Source organism: Psittacula echo (assembly GCF_963264785.1).
Source record: "Psittacula echo genome assembly, chromosome: 1".
Classification (NCBI taxonomy): domain Eukaryota; kingdom Metazoa; phylum Chordata; class Aves; order Psittaciformes; family Psittacidae; genus Psittacula; species Psittacula echo.
The window spans coordinates 45,986,980-45,997,956 of record NC_137735.1 but is presented as its reverse complement, the minus strand read 5'-3'; positions in this window follow the sequence as shown (position 1 = coordinate 45,997,956).

Genomic DNA, 10,977 nt, shown 5'->3' with positions numbered 1-10,977 from the left:
ATGCCATGAGGAGCAAGGCAAGGCTGTCAATTACAGGAAGTACTGGAGAAAATGGACGTGTTATGACTCCAGAATTTCCAAAAGCAGTGCATGCAGTACCTTACGTGAGTCCTGGCATGGGAATGAATGTCAGTGTGACTGATCTCTCGTGATTGATAAGAACCTTTTGAGTGCCTTACACAATGGTTTTCTTGTGCGTTTATTGTCAAAGTGGTGAGAGGCATCCAGTATCTTGAAGACTTTTCTTTCAGCCAAGAATTCTTGTAGTTGTGGAGTTCATCTTGGATTGTAATGAATGCTTAGTTGAAAACACAACACCATTTTCTACAAAAGTTCAAGATGAAGCTTGACTGACATGCACAGCTAACATGGAAGTACTGTAATCTAACTGAAGTCGTTGTACAGGCAACACACCAGTGTCTGCAGCCACCGTTGTTAGTCCCTTGGTTCATATTGACTTAAGCACACTTGACATCAATTGCATCAAGATGTGACATGTTTTATAAGAAAAAAAAAAAAAACATGTAAAATGAAAAAAAATATTTTTAGGTATTTTCACAAACAAAAACAAAAACTGGCTTTTAAATAAATTTGCTTCCATAATGGTTGAATATGACAGAAGATTAAAAAAACAAAAAAAAGAAAAGAAAGAAAAAAGAAATCTAGACTGCAGGGAAGTGGAATGTGAAAATAAGGCTTAAGGCATCAGTTCCATATTTTTCAAAGCCAAATACGTAATGTTGAGAAGAGAAGAAATAATAATTAAAAGGTTCAACTCTTGTAATTTAATATTGTTATTAAAACTTTGCTGTATATCCTATTCTTTAACATTTGGTGTTAATATAAAATTACTTGGCAATGCTTGACATTTGAAATAAACTTTTTTCTATGGTTTTATTTGCAAGTGTTCCATTAATTTTACTAGCTACAGTTGGGTTATAAAGAGTCTGAAATCTAGAAGGGCACTGTCAAGGTTGGGTCAGTGTTTTAGTTTTTGGCAGTGTCGCCACCCCTAGCTCATTTGAATCTGTTCAACAGTTTTTCCTACAGATGAGCCCAATCTGTGATGCTCAGATACGCATTTTGAACTCTGAAGATCAAGGTTGTTCTGGGCTGGAGCGGTACTTGATACCAGCACATGAGGAGTCAAATAGGTGCTGATGTAGAGCTCCTCATAACTCTGACGTGCAGGGACTCACGATCCAAAGATTTGGTTCAAATCTATCTCTACTTTTGTACAATTGCATTCATAAATACATGTACAGAGAGAAAAACTATCAGTAAAAAATGGCAAGCAGTACAATAGTGTTAAATATCTTTTTAAAGTATGAAACAAATGCAGTTCTCAAATTGTTTCTTTAAGGAAGCAGTTTTCAAACTGTTAAAAGGTGATTCTAAGCAGTAGCTAGTAAAGTTCTTCATTATGAAAATAAAACCAAAACCTTGGCAATGTCTTTTTGAAATAAGATTGATAACTCAGATTAGATGCAAGTCTGTACTGATGAAAATATTAAAACTTTCCATGAATCTTAATCATTATGAATATTCTTTGCTATCTGAAGTTACCATACATTTTAATTATGTGTATTTAAAAATGATAACTCTACTTACAAAGCGAAAAAGGAATCCGAGGAGGGGTGCAATAACATTAATTGAAATGCTAATGCAAATCAAAGCAACATCATGTTTCTCTAGCTTTCCCTGTAGATAAAATTCCATACACTTGGTTGAAAAGCTTGCAGTTTTCTGCATTGTGGATGCATTGCCTCATGCAATATCAGTAAATCTATTTTATTTAGGACTGAAATTTTAAAGATGACTTGCAGTTTTAGTTGGAATCCATTTCTTACGCTTAAGTAAAATGTTTACTGAACATTGAAGAAGACAGAGCATTTATTAGAAACTTGAAATCTTCACTTGTGGTACAAGCTCTGAGCCTGTTTCTGCAAGCCTGTGAACACAGTGTATATATACTCTCAGTGCAGTCAGCAAAAGAGGTGTATACAGTGTTTTCAACGTCAAACTTAGAAGTAAATGACCCCTAATTAAACTAAACCATTTTTTGACACATCTGTAATCCATAGGTGTTCTGTGCATTACTCCTCATCAGGAATGTTGGGGGATGCATTCTGGTTTTTAATGTTCAATGCTAGAATGACCAAACTAAAATAATATTCATATGGTAATTAAACTTTTTTAAAAAGTAGAATTGCATTATTGTATACAGTGGAAAGCTATTTATTGTACCTCTGGGCTTATTCCTCTAAAAATCATAGCGTAAAGAAAATCTTTGTCAAGCCTGAACTGATGTATATAACTGAAATAATGTAAAGTTATATTTTCATGTTTTTATACTTAACAACATGATGGGAATACATAATGTATGAGTATTTCAATTGCAGATAATATTGATCGGATAATACACATCTCAGTTAAAAAGCAGTAATCATAGTTTAATATCCATGTTACAGTACATCAGTATATTGCTATATAAAGTATGTCTGTGTGCATTTAAGTGAAAAGTAGTCAAGAGTGATGAAAGCTGTCCAAGGGTTTTTTATTCATTTTATATAAAAACTGTTATGGAGCAACCAAAATGTTTATGAATTCAAACTTGTGTAAATTTCAAAATGTCCTTTTACTGTAGCTTTTTGTTTACAGTGTAGTATCTTATTTTCTGCTTTGTTAAATGAGTAATGGTACAAAGCTGGACATACACTTTCTAAGACATTAATGTTCCCGTTTTTTCATGTAAACCTATATGACAGAAAATGCTTCTGATTTTATTTTTCAATCTAACACATGATGGCTTTTCTGGAGTGTTGTATAAACTTCAATCATACATAAAAAAATCTTCTTAAAAAAAGGCAAAAGACCTTTAATGTCTGTTTAGTATTATTGAAACCTGGTTTCTTATTTATTATAAATGTATTTTCCTAAGATTTTAGATAGAGCAAACCTACTTGTACCCACAGCCATGACATTTCCTTGAAAAGGTTTGTAAAGAGAATATAAATCTTCCCCAAAATCATCTTGGCACTCAAGGGTAGGTTTACTGTAGTTTGCAATACCACTAAAGGAAGTAATGTAAATTTTATTACCAACAATATAATGGTGTTTCTGCAATGTAACTTTCTTGATCACGGTTACAATGGCAGTGTGATAGGATGATAAAGCTAGTAGGTTAAGTAGCTATTCAGTAACTATTTAAAAATTGGTCAGCTAGAATAAGCTCTTATTTCAACAGGCTGTTGATGTGTCCAAAGCAGAGAAAGAACCAGAGAAATGGCAAGTATTTTAGGTCTATATTAGTAGCGTTGCTGCTAGAGATATAGTAAAACAAAAGAGTTTGCTATAATAGCAAACAAATGGAGTCTGAAAAAGTTTGCAATGTGAAACAGTTAACATTTTTATTTAAATGCATTATACATTTCAACAGTCTGTTTCTGAGGTATCAGCATCCTCTTTGAGAGCTGTAGACAATATCTTTACACAAAGTACAGTGCACAAATAATTGTGTTTTAAAATGCAAATACATGATTCCAGCTATCATTTGTTACAGCTAATTATGTGAATACAGTGGTCACCAGCACGATAAAATCAGCAGCAGCTGTTCTGCATGATGTCCCTAGAGGCTACTCAGACCTGTTTCACAGTACTGAAGTTTGTTGTTCATTAAATCTTTTGATTTAGGCTGTCATGGGATCACAAAAACTTGCTGTAAGAGATCAGTCAGGTCCAGATTATCTTAGAAATTCGTATTATATCAAGCACTTAGAATAAAATTCAGCAAATTACATAGCTGTGAACAACTTTGAACATTTTCCCTAATATTAGGTTTTTTAGATAATAGAGTGTTTTATATACCTGTGTGAGGCATAACAGAGTTAGGGAATTGCACACAATAATGTCACCTGTGTGACAAGTTTCATTCAATCTATGCCAAGTGTTGGTCTTCCTGAAATTTCTGCTCATACTACTCCTACTGCCGTAACCTATACTCTAAACGGTGTGGCTGCTTCAAATCGATCAGTGCTAAATTTGCCCTAATTTTTTGTTGGAGTTTTATTTTATTCTCTTAAATACCATTGTTCTCTCTCCCCAAGGGATAATTTTGATAAGCGTGTCTACATCTCACATTTGGGGACCTACAGGAACTTGAAGTGGTAACATCTTCATAACAAAGTTTCAGTTAATTCCTGCTTGCATTTAGTAGGTGTCAACTTGTTGTATTGTAAAGGAACTGTGATATTCATAATGTATCTTTTTCTCTTTAGAGATTTCCTTAAAGTAGTGGACATCACTTTGATGATCACAACTTCAGTTAGAATCATTTACTGCTTTAACGTACAATTTGTTGAATTGATATTCTTTGGAAAACAGAGATCTTTAAAATACGTGTTTTGCATAAGTGGAAAAAGAAAAGGAACATGGTAAGATACAATACAAAAATTCTGAGAATCACAGTTCTAACTCACCTGCAGCTTTTAAATGTTGTGAGACCTTTCCACAGTCCCTGATCTTATCTTTAGGGCATATTAAAATCATGCACTTTCTTTCTTTCCCTCTAGCTCCACTACATGCAGTTAGGTTTAAAACATACTTTTTAGCTTGGTAGGCATATAGGAAATATAATTTCTATATATAATAGCTATTATAGCTTCTAAAAGAATTGATTTGGCAGTCATTAAAAAATGTTTATTATAGCTCATTGTATGTGTCTGTATTAAAGAAGCAGTGATGACGAAGTTGGTAAAGGTATTTCAGGTCATCTAAGCTAAACCCTTAATTCAAGTAGCATTGTCCACTGCACTGTTTTTCTATCAGTCTTCTCTGTGCATCTCTTATTGCTAATGAAAATTTGGCTCCCTCTCTTAGTTCAGATGTGGAATTGGGGGAAATGCTACAAAGAAGTGGGCTCCAGTGAATTCCATGAGCTGTGCAGGACCAGTTGACTCCTTTGCATTTTTCCAGGCACAGAAGGCAAGCAAGTGGCAAAGCTGAAATGGGAGTCAGAAATGGCAGTTTTATGTCATTCTTCCCTCCCCTCAATCCTAAAAAATGAAGGAGCATTGAAAAGAGACACCAGAGGGATTTATCTCTGTTTTCTAAGGATAGAACATATGCTCACAAATGTGTGTAAAATTTCAAAACTGCAGTTTTGAAATTATAATTCTATGTTTCAGTTTATGGTAAACAGTTCTTAAAATTGGAAAATGAAATCTGTTTCTAGAGTCATTTCCTGTTAGTAACATATACACATACTAGCTTCTTAGAAGGGGACAGACTGGAGTCCTTCTGGCATGTGCTTTACTGAAGCACCAAGAGCATATTGTTAAATATATACTTGGAGGCTTTTATATTACAACTTTTTACCCAATTTTCAAGTTGTGTTGTTACTGCCTGCCCTTCAGCACCACGTTCTCTGAATTAAGAGAAAAATGTAGTTAAAAAGCTCAAGCTCTTTAACTTCATAGTATGCTTTACAAATAAAGTTTTTCAGTAGTTGGTTTCCTTAGGGGTTTCATTATCAATGACAGATTTTGGGTTACCTCATACTCCTAAATAGCAGAATATTCACAGCAATCTTTGTTTCTGAACAAAGATATTTTCTACACAGTCATGATACAATCATACAAGCTACATGATTTTTACTGAGGTGCTCACTTTTATATTTGTTACTGTTTAATAATTTCACAAACTGAAGAATATTTAAATAAATGTGGAACTAAGTGGCTTGGCAGCTAATACAAGTTACCTGTAGCTGGAATTCATCACAGAGTTCCAGCTACTATGTGTTAATAAATAAATGGAGTTGCTGGTGTATGAAAATTAAGATTGTGGATGTTCCAGTGTATCAGCATGTATACATATGCCTATACAAGTATAAAAATGCAATAGTAAAACTCGTGCTGTGTTTGATAAGGCCATACTTAAACCCAGTGATAACCACAGCAATAATTTATAGTAGGGCCAGTAGTGAAAGGAAGGTTCATAAACAAGTGCCTTGCCACCTTTAGTTTGAATAAATATGGAATCTTGTATTTCTGTAAGACAGTATGAGTCCCCATGGGACTCAACCGTAACTGCAAAATCTGGTGTAACTCACTGACAGGATGAAGCTACAGGCTCTTCCACACTACCTTTGGCCTGCACAAAGAGGTCAAATGAAAGTTATTGCCTCTCCGTTCGGCAGCAGGGATGATGGGTTTATGTTTAGGCATGTATATCCTGAAGTTTTCAAATTACACTGTCTTACCCATTGAAAAATCTTCACAATGGATCCAGGCGGCTCAGGTTTTGTTAAATCTAACATTACATGAACAAGGACAACCAAAACATTATTCTTTGTAAGTTATTACTTGATTTTCTGAACCAAAACCCCTCTAAGAAGTTGATGCCTTCAGAACAAAATACTGGGCATTGACAGGGCTGGATACTACACTACCTACTTTGAACACGGTGCAATAATATATACTCCTATGGTGCTGTGGTAGATTTCTATCCACTTTTTATATTTTTTACTGGCATAAACAAATGAATAGCATAAGCTGTAGGAAATCACACTGTAGGCTTGGCAGACAATTTTCCGGCAATTTCTATTGATTGGTTCTATCTGTGCCATTACCATGTTCTTTAAATCTACACCTTCGGGATATAGAAATAACGCACGTGATAGACTAGTTTTATAAAGACATTATCTTCAGTGAGAGCAGGATATTAGTCTACATGTTTTCTTCATCCTGATGGCTACACTTACCTAAAGTACTGTTTTCCACAGGAATAGTTTTCTCTCTTTTTCACGGTATGCTCTTGTTTATGAATCTAAATGTGTATTTTTTAACATTATAAATCCACAGTTAAATGTGAGAGATGTTCATCAGTTCTGCTTAGTCCACCTTATAAGCTGCTTTCTATAATGCTTGTAATTTACTTTTTTGATCTTTCATCATTGCGAGATATTTTAGAGCTTTGAGGAAAAAAGTAACATTGCAGACTCTGCTTGCTGATGTAAGATGTTGCCCAAGTTGCTCAAAGTCATTCAGCTGATGAGTATGTCTTGTGACTCGCACTTCTTAAAGAATCCTTCTCAAACAGCAGGGAGAGATTGCTCTGAGGAGAGTAAGGTAATACTTTTTGCTCAGAACCTGCCTTGCTGGGGAGTCTGGACCAAGTCTGAACCTCCCAGCTGTCTGTTTGCAGTCATAGGGTGATCTCTCCTGGGACTGCTGCACTTGCACTCATGCTAGCACAACTGAATTGTTGGCATGGTCAGGATGCAAAAACTATTTCTTCATCCTGAACATGATGCCGAGGGGGAGAGTTGTCCCATTCTTTCACTTCCCATGCTTTCTGAAAAGCTTTCTCCTTCCCTAAATTACAGCCATCCATAGGATGTCACTTTAGAAAAAAATGTATTAACATAAAAAAATCACATACTTTTTCTCAGCATAGAGAAAACTTTGCTAGCATTTACCCTCATTTCAGAAAACTAAGCACAGCCATCTTGGCTGGCTGAGCAATTTTATGGAGGCTTTTTTCATAGGGCAGAAAAAAGTCACTATGAGTTACGACATCATATATTGTCATAAAACTTGTAAGCTTCCCAGTAGACAGGATCATAAGAATGTTATGTTATTTTTGATAAGATGCTAGCTAAGATTAGGGTATATGGACAGCCTTTCTTTATGCATGTTGTAATATGCTATGTAAATCAGAGGGTTATTGGCTTGCTGAGTGATTTTTCTGTGGTGTCAGACCTGCATAATAATATATATATAAATAACACAATTAAGTTTGGGGGTTTTTTTTACTTTTTTAAAGGGTGTCTTTTGATAACTTCCACAAACCTAAATTAAGAGCAATACAAATAATTGAAGTGTGAAGAAAACTGCTCAGGTGACATCACCTGATCTATGCTATTTTATTTTTTTTTATTTCTTTTTAAAATTTCTCTAAAAAGCCCTGTGTCTTTCTAGAGCAATAGGCAACAAAGGAGCAGATAGGAGAATGTAGCCCAACCTTCAGCGCAACTATAGGATGGAGTTTTGGACTTGAAACTGTGATACTGCTTAGTAAATAAACTAGAACTTAAGTTCTCGTTCAAGTTAGAAAAGGTTCAGTAGATTTTTGTGGTGTAGCTGAAACAGAAATGTGTCATAATGAGTATAGGCACTGAATATAGCCTTTGGCATTTAACGCATAGACCTATACAGCTTGCCCATATTAGCTGCTTTAGGCTAGTACAGGCTGGACTTCCTGCTTAGCTAAACCTAGGTCTCATTCGGGCTGCCCATATCAAATCACTTTCTGGGAACAAAGATCAGATCTGGGGATAAACTCGACCATTTTCTTTCTAGGTGGCTTACTTTGTATTTTAAAAGTCAATATGTCAACAGCTAATTAGAGTAATCATTTTCTTTACTTTGCTTGCTGACAATACTCTTCAGGGTTTGGTTTCTTAAGGGTTTTGCCTAAAATTGGTAAAAAGTATTTACAGAAGGAAAATGTAAATTACCAGTCAAACGTGTATTTTTTTAAAGATGCTGGCTATTTTCAACTGAAAATACAGAATTCTTCATGCTATAGCAGAGGAGAAAGATAGGAGGAACTGTTGCAAGAGGATGTAGGTGAGAGTTGAGATTTCTTTTTTGTTTGTTTTTGAAAAAAGTTTTATCTTTTTACTTGTTTTCACTTCAGCTTTTTGTAAAAAAAAAAAAAAAAAAAAAAAAAGAAAGGAATAAAAGAAAATTAGCCTTCTCTGTAGCCATCTTCTGCCATTTCATGCCCTGATAACCTTGGTTGGCATCAGTGAAGCCACCTGAATACTTGAAAATGTTCCCGTATTTGTGTAGGTAGACAGTACAACTGTCCAATGTAATAATTTATGTTTTCTGTCTGATTCATGTCCATGTGGATGTGATTGTTCACTTGTTTTGTATGGTATTGTTTGTGGTGCAGCTACAGATAGAGATCAGTGGGGAAAAAAGTAAATAGGTTATGTCTTAAAAGAGCAGTGCAGAGCACTCCTGATGTCTCTGCAGAAAGATGTTTGGGAAAAAAGGGCTTTTTAGGAGCCTGACTTGCCTCTGATCATTCCCTAATGAGGGGAAATAGTGGCTACTGTGTCCTGCAGTTGTAATCCTCTGAATAGAAACCCTGTTCTAAAGGTCAAGAGTGTGTATAGAGGTGATATTGCAGAATCAGCCCTAGCTGACTGAATTCTATTTAAAGATGTAAGGATTGATACTGAGCATGCAATGAAATGCACAAAGGAAATTTCCTTTAAAAGTAATCAGTTTGTTATTTTTTTTCCTTTCAATTAGATCTTCAAACCTAGCAGTGTCAGGGGTTTTTTTGGATCAGTACAAAATGTATGGGAATTAATGCTCCATGTCCTCCATCTGCAGAATTCCATCACCATTACATACTGTTTGCAATTTCTAGTATGGACAGATCTCCTACAGTCGATGTCCTCATCAGAGTCATCACCTTGCAGAGCTTACTCATGTTTTATTTCTGCTTCGAAAGAATTATATATATGCAAGTCCTACTATCAAAGTGCCTGAAGAAAACTGATTTTGGTAATCGACTTCTTTTTGGCACAAAGAAGTACCACCAAATCATTTAGGATTCTGTCTCTACATGGACATTAGTATAGTATTACCTGATTTTAATGTGAATTTTCATCCATTGTTACCTTTCTGTCTGAAACATCTTGCACACTGTTTTTCTTCCTCTTAGGAACAAAAAGATACCACAGGTATATTTCCGAAACCCTCTGCAGATACTGTCCTTTGTATGTATAGGTGCTTGGCTGTTTCTTGTCTTAATTCCTCTAAGATTTTATGGCTAATAAGATTTAAATCTTCTAGACTTTGTACATCTTTGTGGTGGAAGCCTTTTTTGTAACCTGTTAACATTCCCTTGGTGGCCATTAACTAATGATTAATGATGCCATTCAGATACAACGTTTGATTTATATAAAGACTTGAGGCATATACAGTGGTTTACAAATAATTTAATATTTATGGCACTCTAAAGTGGAGACTTAAGCATGCAAGTTAGGATGGTTAGGATAAGATAATAAATGACTGAAGGTATAGGAGAAATAAAATGTGGGACATTGCAGGTCTTTTGTGTTGATGTGAACATATACTCTTACGTTTAATCTTAAGGCTTTAATCTTTGATTCTAAATTGTCTTAATGAAAAATGGAGTAAGATATAGAAATACATATTGTGTCTTCCGTCTGGTGATACTACTTATTCCAGCTACACAAATTTTTACTCTAATGGTGATAACTGAGAGAAAGAAAACCCCTTCCTGGGAGCATCTTATGCTACTAATTTTCACTTAGCATAGTATTGCTGCTGCTTGGAATATGTCTTTCATTTCTTTTTGAAAGCTTGTCCTTCAGAGAGGCATGCAGCTGCAAACATAAAATGCTTACTTTGCAAGTGCCTGGAACTTGCTGAATCATTCTGTCTTTGCCAAATAAGTATTTTTTGTACATTTCTACTCTGAATTTGAGGAGGTAGTACATTTTGATAGCATTCGAGTTCCAAAATTAATCTATGATACTTAGATGTATGTAAATTAGCTCTCAAATTAGTTTCTTGCCATGACTTAGCTCAAAAGCTTCTATGTTGTCTGCAAGATGAATTGCCCTTCGTGTTGTTTTGCATGTCAGTAATTGTTATAAATGATAGTAAGAACCATAAACTTTAAACTTTCCATATTAAAAATCGTTCCAGTTCCATTTGTCTGTGTGCTCGTGTTCAATCAGCCGTGTAAAGTGTCTTATTTCAGATACATTTAATTGTAGTCAGGCCTGTAATTTCCATGCTTATTTGGAGACTTTATTAAATAAATTAAGTAGCATTCACTAACCATGGAGTTAATCTTTCTGTTATTCCTTCAAATTGATTCAAACTTGAGACCTGGCTTTATTGTGATATTCTTTAGGAGAGTTTT